General features: G+C 39.6%; 1 protein-coding gene across 3 annotated transcripts in view; it reads right to left on the bottom strand.

Annotated features, from left to right (window-relative positions):
- FNDC3B (fibronectin type III domain containing 3B) overlaps positions 1–16,692 on the bottom strand; it is a 359,396-nt gene that overhangs the window by 341,548 nt on the left and 1,156 nt on the right. Inside the window, exon 1 of one of the 3 annotated variants that reach the window (XM_010835260.1) lies at positions 15,681–16,349. The exons of 1 other annotated variant lie outside the window; for it this stretch is intronic. The gene's annotated coding sequence lies outside the window, so the exon portion shown is untranslated. Of the gene's footprint in view, positions 1–4; positions 2,066–15,680; positions 16,350–16,692 lie in introns of those variants that run through there. One more of the 3 variants, XM_010835258.1, reaches the window with a different exon arrangement.

Below are 16,692 nucleotides of genomic sequence, written 5' to 3'. Positions count from 1 at the left end.
TTATGTTTTTGGAGCTAAGCTTCCAATTTATAAGAAGTTAGTGAGGCCTAGGCACTGCCAAAGCAGAGAAAACCATTCTAGTCATTGACACCTCTGCCAAATATTCTATGTTATTTTAAAGAAATGAGCATTGAAGCGGTGAGCAACAAAGATGGCTAAGATTTAAAATATGTCAAGGTCTTACTTAGCCTGCACCGCGCTGTTCCTCTGCAGTGGCATCTCTATGCCATTGTGTAGAGATGAAGAACATCATCCAAGGTGAAGACCCAGAGATGAAAGGCAGCTCCTGGAGCCCCATGGTTTTGCCCACTAAAGTCAAGGCCCAATCTTCTCTCTTAAAAAGTTAGAGCAACATCCACAAAAAAGGGAGAGGGAAAGGGAGCAAGTTACTCTCCTTTATTACAACTTTCCTTAGATCCCAGACTTTGGAGAGGAAGCAAAACTGCTGTATATCTACTTAAAAAGAGACCACCTTTCTTGGAGATGGCAGGGAAAAAGAAAAATATTGGTAGAAATAGCACTTTTTAAAGTACTTTTCTTGGCATTGTGACACGCTCCCTCCAACCCCCCAAAGTGATTCTCACATATGTTATTTCATTCTATGCCCACATTCCTTTATAAGCTAAACAGCTCAAGCATGATTTTGGAGATGAACTACAAAGATGTCACTTGAACAAGAACACTCAAGGAGTCAGGGGTAAGTCCAAGACAAAAGTGATGGCTTGTATTCATATATATTTTTAAAGTAACAGAGAAATGATTTTAAATAACTATCATCCCATTAAGAAGTATGTCCAATGATTAAATGTCTGTAATCAGTGAATAAAATAATAAAATAACAGCTCTCTCTTGCTAAGCACTTGACAAAGCATCATACCGAGCTAAACAGTTCTAACAATTCCTTTCAACAGACAAAGCCACCAAAATGCTGTAGTTAACCAAACAGAGTTACACATCTGCAGAGAGCTGAAAATCTGGGGTCTCAAACTCAGGGCTCAGTTTCCAGAGCACGTGGGCTCAGTCCTCCCACTACAAATGATGATGAAAGATTTACCTTCTTACCAAAAATATTAGGTCCAAGTTAAGTGATTAGCTTCTCATGCCCCACAAATAAAAAAATTGTATGTGATACTCTGCTATTATTTACAGACAAGAACTAGAAAACTTCCAAGAAGAGTGGTTTCTCTAAAAGATGTTTCCTTTTCATCCAACCTATCTTGTGATTAAGCTTTCTAGAAAGTTATTAGTATGCTTTTCCTGAAAAAATGGCATGAAAAAGTTATTTCTTGGCCAAAATGGACATTTAACTAAAAATATAAAAATACAGCAATCTGCATTAAAAATACTTAAAAAAAAAAAAAGGTTGTTCATTAATCTGCCAAGCAGAACATCTGACAGCAGACAAAGAACTGCCCCTCTACTGAACTCACAGATGACTCAGTGGAAATTAGAATTTGGAAAACTCATCATCCCACATAAAAGATAATAGAGACAAACTCACTCACCTTCATTGGCACTACATCCTTCTCAAACCTGGCCTACTTTCCTCTACTCCCTCCTACAATCCCTGCTTCTCACAAAAGCAAGAGAGGAAAGCCTGCAAAAATAGAACGTTAATGGCAAACACTCGGGGCCTAAAATTACTCCAAACAAAATGAAGCTAAGGGAATCTAGGGAAAATTTATTTGTACCCTCAATTTTCTCTTATTAGCCAACTACTATGCTTTAATGGGTTTGCACTCCTGAGAAAACTGAATTAAGAGAATTGGAAAGTAAAACATAAATAGGAAATGACATTGTTTCCACAAATTTAATAAGAAAATAGAAAAATCTAAAAGACTAGGTTTTAAAATTATCAGAGTGTCCCAGGTATCATTAAAATACAGTTAAAGCTACAGGCCAGTAACCACATAGCAAGATCAGAATGTCAAAATCAAATATACCTGGAAATAATTCAACTGCATTAGTAAAGAAATTTTGCATTGAAGAGGCGTGTGTGCTAAGTCGCTTCAGGCGTGTTCAACTCTTTGTAACCCTAGGGGCTACAGCCTACCAGGTTCCTCTGTCCATGGGATTCTCCAGGCAAAAATATTGGAGTAGGTTGCCATGCCCTTCTCCAGGGGATCTTCCCAATTCAGCAACTGAATCCGCATCTCTTATGTCTCCTGCACTGGCAGGGGAGTTCTTTACCACTAGCAACACCTGGGAAGTCCAAATTAAAGATATCTGTTGCTAATTAAAACCTGAATTAAGACACAAGCCTTAAAAATTATTATCCATTTCTTCTCCCTGCTCCCATAAGTCTCTTTAAAAAAAAAAAAAAAAAGACAGCAGGTAGACTCAGTTGGAAATGCCTGTGGGAATTAAGGTAAAGATCTATAGTTGAATACATTGGTCTAAAATTCAGGGATATAGCTAGGGGGTTGGGAATTATCAGTCTTCATTTGTGGCATAACAAAAGAACATCCATATCCAGTATTTTTATGTGCTAAGTATAAATAATGAGACATATTCACTAAACAGCTAAATAATTTTAAAAGGGCAGCATTTTAAAAGTTGAACTTCCTTTCTAGGAGGCTCAAAGCTGATTTCATAATTTCCTTGAATATGAGCATACACATGGGCAATTTCAGCATCTTTTATCCAAAATTAATTACATATCAATAAACCTCCACTTTCAGGTGAAAAGTGGTAAAAGTGTACAAAGGGTTAGACAGGCGAGGATCCAAGCAATTTAGAACTTAAGACAACAAAGTGCCCAAATGCAAAAATGAGAACATACTCCCTTTTGTACAGTGCTTAACACTGTTTCCTCTACACCTTAAGGCATAAAATAGATGTTTTAAAATTAAGTGCTCTTACAAGTTAGTTCAATCACACATACTCCTATATATAAAACAGATAACCAACAAGAACCTACTGTAGAGCACAGGGAATCACACTCTACATTCTGTAGTAATCTATAGTGGAAAAGAATCTGAAAAAGAATAGATATATACACACATATGTATAACTGACTCACTGTGCTATATACCTGAAAGTAACACAGCATTTTAAATCAACTATATTTCAATTTAAGAAAATTTTTAAAATTTTAAAGTTAGTTAGATCCTGTAGTACTCTGTGTCATGAAGACCACCACCATCAAGCTCTGAAAGCCTGGTTACAAGGCAAAGGCTTGCTAGCCCTGAGCTGCACCGAGAGGAGGGCATGTAGGCAGGCCAGCATCAGGGAGCCCCTCTCTGGGATGGCAACAGGTCATGGACATTTTACCATTTATAGCCTCCCTCCTGGACAGAAGTTTTGAGAAACAAAGAGAAGGTTGTTCTCACAGTCCTCCCCATTCTGTGGACACACAATCCCCAGAGAAGCACACGGCTCCTTCTGGACCATGAGCAGCACTCTCGTGAAGGAGTAAGCAGCAGTGTTTAGGTAATACCGCCGTGGGCACTGCATCTTCATTCCTCTTCATCCACACCGCCCCACACACAAACACAGCGAGAGAAAGCAAGTCAGGTCCCACTTCAAAGCTTTGTCCTTAACTCACCTTTGGTGAACTCACTTTCTAAAGATGGAGTAGGGAGCGCAATAATTTCTAACAAAGGAAGCATTTAGGGCTGCCAGCTCCCCAGGTTTAGCCTGGGCTGTCTGGGAAAGCAGAGGGCCTCTCTGAATCCTGAGGTCACCTTTTATGCACCACGGGAGCTGCTCTTGGCGTTTGCAGAGACGAGACACGTTCTAGTCAGTTCTGGGCTCATCCCACCCCTGTGGCTGCCTTCAGTGCAACCCAAACACCACAAACTATTAGCCTTAAAAGGACAGAAAGGGTTAGTATTAGGAATGCGAGGACTTGCTTTTCCAGGTGCAGCTTATAAGTACAGGATCTTACACTATATAAATTAACTTAAACGAAAGGCACCGGGGAGAGAGAATGCAAGGTGAACAAAACGGTGTTGCCACTGAGTGAAAAGGACTCTCTCTCACAGCATTTTCCACATGTCGGAGTCAGGTAAAACTTCACTACCATTTCTTAATCAGCTGCTCTAGATCATTCCCATTCACTATATTGAGTTTCTCATATATTACTTTCTATGAAGTATACTTCTATTCTCTGGTTTCTCTCATCCAAGGTTCAGTTGCTATTACAGAAAACAATCTAGGAAAATCTCCCTCTTGGGAGATGTCCAGAATATTATTATTGTTTCAAAAGTAAATTTTAGGTTTCTGGACCATCGACAGGTTGAACACATGGAAGGCATTCAACTAGTACTTAGCCTTAGCATTCAGCTACCTGGGAACACAAACAGACCCTGTTCCAAGTCTGGAGATACAAAGAAGACATTTAATGTGAACTATTAAAGCAGCAGTGTGATATAGTTGAAAAAAAGTTCTGCAGTCCAGGTGATCTTTTCTACCTTTTTGAGCTATCCTTTAATCTTAGTTCACTCACATACATTTACAGCACACCAGGTATGATTGGGCTTCTGCAGTAGATAGTGAAAACAGAAAAATAGAAATCTTCTCTATCTTTCATAGTTTTATATACATGCAAGTCCCTGACACGTGGTATGTGCTCAACTATTGCTGGTCACTATTTTACATCTGGCTTGCAGTCCAAATGTTTGGATTGAGTGCACAAATGACAAGTGTCCTCATTTCTATATTAAACCACTAAGGGTGGTTATCATTTTATCCCAAAGAACAGGACGTTAAACCCTTCTGAGGAACCCTTCAATTCTGCCCTGGGTCCTAACTAGAGTCCTCTGCTGTCCCTTCTAAGTACTCCTCCCACCTCACCTCTTTGCAGGCAACAGGTAAAAAACTTGAAAAAGATAGATTACCAATAGGGCCGAGTTCCCAAATCTGTGTTTCCCAAAGTTGTTGGATCACAGAATTCACCCGAAACACCTAATGAAGATGTCGGATCCCACCCCAGACTGAATGAATGAGGGCAACACGTGCGCCTTCCGCCCCATACATTAGCCCTAGGATGCTCCGAGAGATTCTTCTCTTCTCAGGTATGCTTACCTCGCCCTGCTAGTGGCTGAGGTCAGTCTCCTCAGATTTCCATCATACACTCTTACCTTTTCTCCATGGCTTGCTGCTGCTAAGTCGCCTCAGTCGTGTCTGACTCTGTGTGACCCCATAGACGGCAGCCTATCAGGCTCCCCTGTCCCTGGGATTCTCCAGGCAAGAACACTGGAGTGGGTTGCCATTTCCTACTCCAATGCATGAAAGTGAAAAGTGAAAGTGAAGGCGCTCAGTAGTGTCTGACTCCGTGCGACCCCATAGACGGCAGCCCACCAGGCTCCCCTGTCCATGGGATTTTCCAGGCAAGAGTACTGGAGTGAGCTCCATGGCTTAGTGTAGCACTAAATACTCTGGCCTCCAGTCTAGCAGAATCAACTCTCTCTGCTGGACCCCCAACCACTTAGCAAGACACATGTTGGGTTTTTTTTCCTGCCCCCTCAGTGTCTCTGTTCTAGAGTTTCCCTATAATAAGATCATTTTAAACTGTCACCTTTTTCCAAAAATAATGTTCTTAATTTATAATTCCCAAACTAACTCCAATAGACAAGCAAAACATACATAATTGAGGGTGGCATTTTTAGGGAATAGAAATATAAGCTATTCGTTCTATTTGTATTTTCAAAATCAATCAGTGATATGATACAAACATGGGGGGGAAATAATCCATGTTCTCTTTGGAGAACTTTGTTTCTTTAAAATAGCAATGGATGAAAGGCTAGGTTTGCACTGAAAGTGACTCATGCTTTTAATATTTTATTAGATCCCTACCATGAGAAAAAAAAATTTCAGGAAAACCGTGGAAACACAATGCCGATAATATCGCCCATGCTTCAAAAAGATCGACTTCAGCAGAGAAATAATGACTTGAGTGTCTTAGAAGAGGTACTAAGTTTAAATGGCATATTTAGCCTAGGAATTTATCCAACCATCCATCCAATGAGCACTTACTATGCACTCTCCAAAGACATTAAGGTAAATAAGTAATCATTCCTACACTCAAGTAAGGAGACAATCAGACAACACTGAAAAGGACAAGTGTTCTGAAAAGTATAGAAATAGTGCCAGAAGAAATTAAAGAAAATGATAAATTACCTAAAATCATGGCTCTGAAGTGAAGTCTTTCCATCTGGATTTTTATCTGATATTTTCAGTATTCATAACATGCACTTTATGCCGGATGTTTAAGCTTTATATCCAATCACTTAACAAAAATCCTGCACCATCATTTTATAAGTGATCTACCTAAACTCAACATCTGTATCTCAGAAGCAAAACAAAAAATCAACACTCAGAGAACAGTCACCATTATGAATAATTAATAGGTGCTAGACATAAGTTCAGATGAATAAAATACTACATACTTGCTTTCTCTCACTCTATCCCCTCTCAGTAAGTTTTAGTCTAACAAACTGAAGAATGCGTTTCCTTAAATGCTTGTCCAACACTAGTACTGAGATGACTTAGACCCTTTCTCTAAGTGGAAATCAAAGTTTTCCTAGAGTATGGAAGATGACACAATTGAAATTACAAAAAATGTTTAAAGGTTAGAAAATATGACAGGTCTAATTGTACATCCTACTCCCTGGACGACTCACAGTGAAATTCATCATAGACCACCTTTGTGTGCCTACACAGTCTGTGGATATTAATAAACTACCTGGCTCATCTAAATGTTAAAATACCTTCTTTTCTCTCTCTCCAGGGATCTCCTACTTTTAAATAGTCTCCTCTTAAATTCAAGTCAGTTAATAAAATAAGGAAACACTGACCTCCAAAAATGGCCTAGGGGAAATCACCCTTTACACTGCACTAGGCAATGGGAAGGAGGGGTAACATCTACATACCCAGCACGGAGTAGACCGAGGAGGAGCAAACAGAGGCAAGCTGAAATCATGTGGAAGAAATCTCCAATTTTGTTTTCAGTTTTTTATTGTGATAAAACATACATACCATTTGCCATTTTAACCATTTTTAATCACATGGTTCAGGGTACATGAAGGTTCAGGTACATGAAATACATTAACAATATTGAGCAACCATCACCACTGTTCATTTCCAGAACTTTTCATTATCCCAAACAGAAGCTCAGGACGGATCAAAGTATAATACCTATTCCTCTTCCCCTTGCTTCTGGTAATGTCTATTCTCCTTTTCTTCTCTATGAATTTGCCTATTTCAGGGACCTCACATAACTAGGAACATGTAATATCTGCCCTTTTGTGTCTGGCTTATTTCACTCAGCATGTTTCCAAGGCTCAACTCTGTTGTAGCATGTATTGGAATTTCATTCCTGTTTATGGTTGAATAATATTCCACTGTATGTACAGACCACATTATGTTTATCCATTCATCTGTGAATGGACATCTGGCCTTTTTTCACCTTTTAGATATTCTAAATAATATCAGTATAAACACTGGTATACAAGTATCTGTTTGAGTCCCTGCTTTCAGTTATTTGGGGTACATACTAGTAATGGAATTGCTAGGTGATTCTATATTTAACTTTTTGAGAAACCACAAAACTATTTTCCACAGCAGCTGTACCTTTGGACATTCCCAACAGCAATATACTAGTGTTCCAATTCAACATATTCAAGTATTCTCTGATTCATTAATTCAGATTAACATTTACCTTTATTACCCTAAATTGGATTTTTTTTTCCTGGTACAAGAAAAACAGAAAAATGAGGAACAGTAATATCTAATGACTTTTAACATTTTTCTCTTAAGTGACTTAAATAATATAAAATGTGTTTTTAATTTTTTTTCAATATAAGATAAAAAGGAGCATAATACCCTAAAAGCATATTGAGGATCCTACATTTACAACCTGTACCATAAAAACTGGTCAGTCTGAACTCTAAAAAGTCAAGTATTTGAAAACCTCATGTCTGAATAAGTCGATATAAATATTTTTAAATATTTTTTAAAGAAATTTACTTTTCTTGGGGCAGTTCACAAAATACCTGGAACTAAGCTGTCCAGGAAGGCCTTGCTTTAGTAAAAGTAGAAGGGAAAGATTTATAATAAACTTACCTAAATACCACTGGCAGGCTTTCCACAACTTTGCCCAATCCCATATGGAGGAAGAGATGGGCAGTTAAAAGCAATAATGATGTTTTTAAGCCTTTAACACCTGCTCTCACCAATCTGCCATCAAGTGCTTACAGGAGGAGACAACAAGTAGCAAAACAAATAACAATAGAAAACATTCAAAGCAAATCAACAGGCATATCTGGGACTCTATTGGTGGGAGTGGGATGAGAGATGGGGAGGTGGACATTTGCTTACTGTTATGACTTATTTTGTATACAAAAATATACTTCTAACTATTCCTAGTTCATGTGACAGTACTGAAAAAATTGCCGTTTATTTCATGGCAGTCCCACACCTCTATGAAAAAGCCCAGTAGTAGAACTATTTTCAACCCATACTGCAGTTTTACATTGTTTTCAAGTAAATTGATTTTTCCAAGGTGCTTAAAGTGGTTTGTTCTCCCAATTAAGTAAATATTCCTCTTATGATCTATTTAAATTTGTTACAGTAAAACCTTTTCATATAGAGTAGTAAGCCAAACTTTATCTTAGACTTGCCTGGATAATTGCAAATTCCTAATTAGTTACATCCAGAACAATGAAGTTATTTTTAACAGAGACCCTCTCCCACCAGCTGTGGAGAAACTGACTGAGCCCCTTAAGAATAAATTAAATCGTGTTATTTCCCGGGATTTTAGAATCTTCCATTATGTCTCAAACATACTACATTTGCTCATGTATGAAGACAATTTTCCAGATAGTTATTTTAACAGAAAGCTTTTCATAATTGAACACTTTGAGTCTGTATTATATCAACTTAATTTAAACAAATTTTTCTGATTGGTTGCCTTTATAAAAAAAAAGTTCATCTTCCAAAAAGTTAAAACAAGGTTTGTATCAAAAGCCTTTAATTCTTATATAAATTTAGTTTTAAACATAGCCTATAGGTGCTCCAATTGTTAACATTTTTCAGATTTCAGATAGGAGCAAAGGACTAAATTGTCACATCCTGCCCTAGGAGTCTGGTGGCAAACACAGCTCCCTCTACAACATCTCAAAAATATGAGCAAAAGACCCCTGAAGTAAACAGAAAAATGTCTTGAATTTGCAAAAAAAGTCAGAACAGCATAGAATATTTCATTAAGCACCTAGTTTAGAACTCAATAACTGCCTCCTGAGTAATAAACAAGTAAATGAAATAAAATTACATAATTATATTTTAAACTCAAACATAATCATTTAATACAAGACACATTTTAAACAGAAACTTACTAGAATGGCAAATTATGCTAGCTTTGGCTCAACACCATTAAAATCTTCTCCCTCCAACTATATGAAAACTGACAAGTAGTAGTAATATTACACAAACAAAAGAGGAGAGGAGCCAGTGACTGAACCGACAGTGAGTTCTGGCAAGGACCTTTCATTAGCCAATGAAATTATAATCCAGGTGTTTTTATATCTCAACTAGGGACCAATAAAAGAGATTCAAGGATTGATACATTTTTAAATTAAGAAACTTCCCCACCTGTAATAGATGATCACTATAGTCTTAGCTTACTGGATTTATTCTTGGTGGTTTAAAAACCTCCCAACTTCCCCTCTCCTCTATGGGTTCCAACCCCTACCCCCACAAACCTCTGGTCTCCAGAGACAGATCCTTGACTCTAAACCCACACCATAAACAATCCCCTTCTGGGTAAGCTTGTGACTAGGGACCTGCTTCTCATTGGCTGTACCTTGCAAACAGTTCAAGTACGTGCATGCTCAGTCCAACTCTTCGCAACCCCATGAACTGCAGCCCTCCAGGCTCCTCTGTCCATGGATTTCCCAGGCAAGAATATTAAAGCAGGTTACCATTTCCTTCTCCAGGGGATCTTTGCAACCCAGGGATCAAACCCGCATCTCCAGCATTAGCAGGCAGATTCTTTGCCACTGAGCCACCAAGGAAGCTCAAGTACCAACCATCAAGTCATCCTCCCAAGTGAGCCTGTACTTTGCTTCAACAGAAACCTGCCTCCGCCTAGCCAGTGACTGAAGCATTCTCTGCCTTTTAAAAAACACATTAATACTATATATACAGTATTGTGTATTTTAAGGCAAAAAAAAGTGCTTAAAAATATTTTCCTATATTCAAAGGCATTCAGTGTCAACTAAAGAATAAAGCTTTTCCTCAACTACCTAGGGGCTTCCCTGGTGGCTCAGGTGGTAAAAAATCTGCCTGCAATGTGGGAGACCTGGGTTCAGTCTCTGGGTTGGGAAGATCCTCTGGAGAAGCGAAAGGCTACCGACTCCAGGATTCTGGCCTGAAGAATTCCATGGGCTGTATAGTCCATGGGGTCACAAAGAGTCAGATACAACTGAGTGACTTTCACTTTCAATTACCCAAGTGCATTCCCAGCAGCTGCACAAGGATGAGAATTAAGGTTTACTTGAAAATAACAGGCTCACAGTTGAGCTATTTCAAATCCTTAAAAATGATGCTGTGAAAGTGCTGCACTCAATATGCCAGCAAATTTGGAAAACTCAGCAGTGGCCACAGGACTGGAAAAGGTCAGTTTTCATTCCAATCCCAAAGAATGTTCAAAGTACCGCATAACTGCACTCATCTCACACGCTAACAAAGTAATGCTCAAAATTCTCCAAGCCAGGCTTCAATAGTATGTGAACCGTGAACTTTCAGATGTTCAAGTTGGATTTAGAAAAGTCAGAGGAACCAGAGATCAAATTGCCAACATCCGCTAGACCATAGAAAAAGCAAGAGAGTTCCAGAAAAAAATCTACTTCTGCTTTATTCACTATGCCAAAGCCTTTGTGTGGATCACAATAAACTGTGGAAAATTCTTTAAAACATGGGAATATCAGACCACCTGACCTGCTTCCTGAGAAATCTGTATGCAGGTCAAGAAGAAACAGTTAGAACTGGATATGAACAACAGACTGGTTCCAAATTGGGAAAGGAGTACGTGAAGGCTGTATATTGTCACCCTACTTATTTAGCTTATATGCAAGTACATCATGGAGAAACGCTGGGCTGGATGAAGCACAAGCTGGAATCAAGACTGCCGGGAGAAACATTAATAACCTTAGATATGCAGGTGACACCACCCTTATGGCAGAAAGTGAAGAGGAACTAAAGAGCCTCTTGATGAAAGTGAAAGAGGAGAGTGAAAAAGCTGGCTTAAAGCTCAACATTCAAAAAAAGAAGATCATGGCATCCAGTCCCATCACTTCATGGCAAATAGATGGAAAAACAATGGAAACAGTAGAAAACTGTATTTCTTTGGGCTCCAAAATCACTGCAGATAGTGACTGCAGCCATGAAATTAAGACACTTGCTCCTTGGAAGAAAAGCTATAACCAACCTAGACAGCATATTAAAAAGCAGAGACATTGCTTTGCCAACAAAGGTCCATCTAGTCAAACCTATGGTTTTTCCAGTAGTCACGTATGGATGTGAGAGTTGGACTATAAAGCTGAGTACCAAAGAATTGATGCTTTTGAACTGTGGTGTTGGAGAAGACTCTTGAGGTCCCTTGGACTGCAAGGAGATCCAACCAGTCCATCGTAAAGGAAATCATTCCTGAATACTCATTGGAAGGACTGATGCTGAAGCTGAAACTCCAATACTTTGGCCACCTGATGAAAAGAACTGACTCACTGGAAAAGACCCTGATGCTGGGAAAGATTGAAGGCGGGAGGAGAAGGGGATGACAGAGGATGAGATAGTTGGATGGCATCACCAACTCAGTGGACATGAGTTTGAGTAAGCTCCAGGAGTTAGTGATGGACAGGGAAGCCTGGCGTGCTGCAGTCCATGGGGTCTCAAAGAGTCAGACACAACTGAATGACTGAACTGAACTGAATGTCTTACCACTCTCATTGAATGTATTAACCTCATTAAAGTGAAGAAGAGGCATTGTGATTTCCAAAGTGAAAACACAGTAGGTTGCAAATATTTCCCTATACAGAAAATGATTTCTCCCCCCATTCTCAGCTATAACTGGGCTTCCCTGGTGGCTCAAATGGTAAAGAATTTGCCTGCAATGCAAGAGACCCAGGTTCGATTCCTGAGTCGGGAAGATCCCCTGGAGAAGGGAATGGCAACCCACTCCAGTATCCTCCATCCTATTCCCCAAACTTCACCCCACCAAGAACCTGTTCTGGGGCTTCTCAGGTGGCACTAGTGGTAACGAATCTGCCTGCATTGCAGGATTCCATCCCTGTGTAGAGAAGGTCCCCTGGAGGAGGAAATGGCAACCCACTCCAGTATTCTTGTCTGGAGAATCCCATGGACAAAGGAGCCTGGCAGACGACAGTCCATGGGGTCACAAAGAGTCAGAAGAGACTGAGCATACACTCGACATGCAGCTATAATTACTGAAAGCTCAAATAATAGACTTACTAAGATACCATACGGAGAAGGCAATGACACCCCACTCCAGTACTCTTGCCTGGAAAATCCCATGGAAGGAGGAGCCTAGTAGGCTGCAGTCCATGGGGTCACTAAGAGTCGGACACGACTGAGCGACTTCCCTTTCACTTTTCACTTTCATGCATTGGAGAAGGAAATGGCAACCCACTCCAGCGTTCTTGCCTGGAGAATCCCAGGGACGGGGGAGCCTGGTGGGCTGCCGTCTCTGGGGTCACACAGAGTCAGACATGACTGAAGCGACTTAGCAGCAGCAGCAGCAGCAAGATACCATACAGGGACTGAATCCCATGCCTCTATCATTCAATTTTGGAAATTCCTCTAGGAGACTGTCGTTCTTCCCCTCCACCTTAAGAATGATTCTGAATCAAGCTGACTGTCTTGTCCACTTCAGCAGTGCCAACCAGCTATGGACCACATGTAAGGAAATACAACTTTTGAGAGGTCACAAATCAACTACGGCATTAGGAATATGGAGAAAATAAAATTTCAATCTTTAGATTGAAATTCATCACAAATAAAAAAAATGAATCATTTTTCAAAGTGTCCAAACACGATTTGGAGGTCTCTGAAAACATGCAAACTAATTCCCTAAGAACAGCTCAGTTTTTAAACTTTGCAATGTAATAAACTATGGAGTTTGTGCAAGGCTTTGCTAAACACTGTTCAATACACTGACTCATATTAACCCCTTGTGACAACCACTTGAAAAATGGTACAGGTAAGATGTTTTCTCCTTATACTAAAATGAAGAAACAGACTAACAGAGTTTCAGAAATCTATCAAGGACACACAGCTAAGAAGTAAATTAAGTCCCTGACAGACTATTCTGATTTCAAACTGATACTCAGATGTGGCCCTCACTAGGGGATATAAGATTTGGGAGGCCCATGAGATCTCTAATCTTTGCCTATCATTTCAATATCTTTTAAATTATGTCTCATTTGTATTAAGCACCTTGATGTCCAAAATATGGAACTATGCATCCTGAGTTAAATCATGTTTCCAGTATTTGTCACGATCACAAGAACACCATAATCCTATTTATAACATGATTCTTATGTTGGTTTTTTGACAATAACTATGATCCCAATAGTCAGGAAAGGGTATAGAAAGGTTTTTCAGCTATCTGAATGGTCTAATTAACTGATGCCTCACCTTTAGTTGAATTTACAATTTTCAGAGATGGAGGCCACACAATTCACACAACACTAAAATAATATAGAACAATTTAAAGCTGACTTACTAGTGTCTTTCAGAATCACATTAATACTCTAGGGTCAGGATTATGAACTACAATTATCCCTGAGCAATACAATAACTATGAAAGATAGAGCAGCTTCAGATACATTTATAACAAATCTAGAAGTTACTGTTTTTAAAAATCTAATAAAAGATTATTTTGTCATCTGTCTTTTCCTGAAAGCAGTAGGCAAAAAAAAAAAAAAGGAAAGAAAAAGGTATTGGGTTATTGGATATTTATGGATGAAATCCAGATAAATGAATGCTTATTTTAACATGAGTTGGAATTTTCACTTTCATATATTAATAAAATAAGAAAGTTGTTGAAATTCCTTCTACCAAATAAATTCTAAAATGCAAAAGATTTAAATTAAATCCACTTATCAGAAAACTATTTGACCATATGCCACCAAGAGAATCTTCCTTTGGTAGTAAAGCAATGATTTTAATTCTTCAGGTTAATCATGCAGCTAGATTAGGAAAGTGAACGCTGATTTGGTTATATTATTTACCTGAATGAACACATTTGAAAAAAATCACCCAATGAACAGGTAAATGGATACTGGGAGTAGTTTTTTTCAACTTATTAGTGATTTTTTCATACCATTCCCTACTTATACTCCTTTATTATACTGAAAATAACCAACAATTCCTATAAGCAGTTATTTCAATCAAACAGAAAATGTCACTTAAAGTTTTTGTCTATCAGTTTTTACTATGACAGGCAAGTATTTTTAAAACAATTATTTGCTTGTTTTTGAGCTACAGGTAATCTGGTATTTGAATTCCACTTAACAACTAAATCTAAGCATCTTCTGGTGGTATGGAAGAAAGAAAACTGAACTAGGCAATCTTAAAAAGGAATGGGATCCAGTTAAACATAAATAGATTTGAGAGAAAGTTCCTCTTTACAGTCCCCAAAATCGGGGTACCTAACCACTAGCCACAAGTAGCAGTTTAAAATAATTAAAAGTAAATACAATTTAAAATGTAGTTCTTCTACGAACAGGCCACATTTTAAATGGTACAACAGTTACACGTGCCTGGTGACTGCCATACTGGACAGCAGAGATATAAAACCAATTTCATCACCAAAGAAAATTCTATGTGATCTTGTGCAAGTTGCTAAATTTCTATGAACCTCAATGCCTTGTCTATAAAATGTCCTTAACATCACCTAAATTGAAAGACTATTAGAATTTTAATGAGATAATGTTAAAAAAAAAAACCCACCACTATATGCAGTACTTAGTACACATTAGATATCCAAAAGAGTAATTATTAATCTAGTATTGCATTTTAATCTAAAATCACAAACACGGAACAAGTCATTCCCCCTCACTGGGCCTCATTTTCCTAAAACTGAAAAGTTGGGAGGTTCTTCAGGTTTTCAGTTCTAAGGACACTATCAAATGTTGCCACTTTAAATGAAATGTTAGGCAAAACTCCTACTGAGTAAACTACTACCTAGGCTCCTAGAGCCAGCTTCCTAACTGATCCCAACCATTCCTCCAGAAACCCCAGAAGACTGACTCTCCAATATAGCCCATGGTCTGACGTGAGCTATTTATAAAGTCTGTCTTAAAAGGTTACTGGAATATCTTTCTGAAATTGTACATACTGTAATTAGAAGCTACAACCTCCTATTCCATGATGATATCTTACAGTTTTAAGATCTCTTTTAAAACGAACACTATCTTTATGTAGAATTCTTTTCTCTTAGGAGCATATAAACCAAAACATTTTAAAAGCGCCTAGGAGTTTAAGTACCATTTTTTAGTGACTTTTTCTTTCTACCAAGTATGCCTCATTCTTGGCCAGCTTGTGCGTGACCCTCTCGTGTCTAAACAAAGTGAGAATTTCCGTATGGTGGAGGGAGGCGAGTGACCTTACAGGTGAGGTTCCTTTGCAGGACCAGAAAGCAAGCCCAAAGACTTTACCGTCATTAACAGCCGCTCCCGGAGAGCCAGGAAATTTACAAAACGCCGGTTCCACAGAGGCCGCTTCCAACCAGGGGAAACCACTGGCCCCCATACAAGGCACAAAACCAGGGCTACAGGCTGCTCTTGGCGTGGCTGCAAGGGCTCTTCCCCCGGGCGTAGTCCCGGCCCCGTGTCACAGCTCTAACTTGAGAGTAAAGAGCAGCTCAGGCAGTAGAACAGAGCATTTTTGCCAGAGGCCAGAAGCCTCAAAAAAAAAAAAAAAAAGTGTTATTCCAGAGCAGATTCCTTTTCTTCCGGGTCTGTCTGCTCCCTCTGACTCTTTGCCCACAACCACCGTGCCTCCCCTTTCCCAATGCCCCACCTCTCTCCACATTAAAAAAAAGAAGAAAAAAAAAAAGGTGGCGTATTCCCTCTTCCTTAGCTTTCCCTACGAGAGCCTGGAAACTGGAGGAAATTCAAATCAAATTAACTGCACATCAAAAAATAAACAGACAAGCAATCAAGGGGGGTGCCCACCCAACAAAAGACCTCGCCCGTTCCAAAATATGATTAAGCCTGGGTGGAAGAGGGGGAGGGAGACTAGAAACCAACAAGGATGGAGAGATCAACGTATGAATCTGCGGCCCCGGCGTCGGCCCACTGCGGCCAAATTCCAAATCTTGTTTCAAGAACGTGCTGGACTGATGAGAAAAAAATTAAAAGTTTTAACTTTTAAGGCAGTCCGCAAACGGTACTGTCTAGATAAAATGCCATCGCTTCCCTTAGTCAAAGATAGAAGGGTGGGAGTTGAGATTCGAAAAGCTCCAACTCCAACCGCGCACTCCTGGAAGCCTCCCCGCCAACGGCGCCGCCGGGCGGCCCTGCCCCGTCTCCGGGGACATCAGGCCCGGGTGCTCGGGCTCTTACGGGGCGCGGGGACCGGACCTTTGGGAAAGTTCGCGGGCACAGCCCGAGGCCCCACTTTCCGCCCGGAGTGACAAGCCCTTCCCACGCCGGCCGGCCCCCGCCC

Source organism: Bison bison, unplaced genomic scaffold (assembly GCF_000754665.1).
Source record: "Bison bison bison isolate TAMUID 2011002044 unplaced genomic scaffold, Bison_UMD1.0 scf7180017864040, whole genome shotgun sequence".
Taxonomy (NCBI): Eukaryota; Metazoa; Chordata; class Mammalia; order Artiodactyla; family Bovidae; genus Bison; species Bison bison.
The sequence above is the reverse complement of the archived record's forward strand: the minus strand, read 5'-3'. Positions and strand labels throughout refer to the sequence as shown.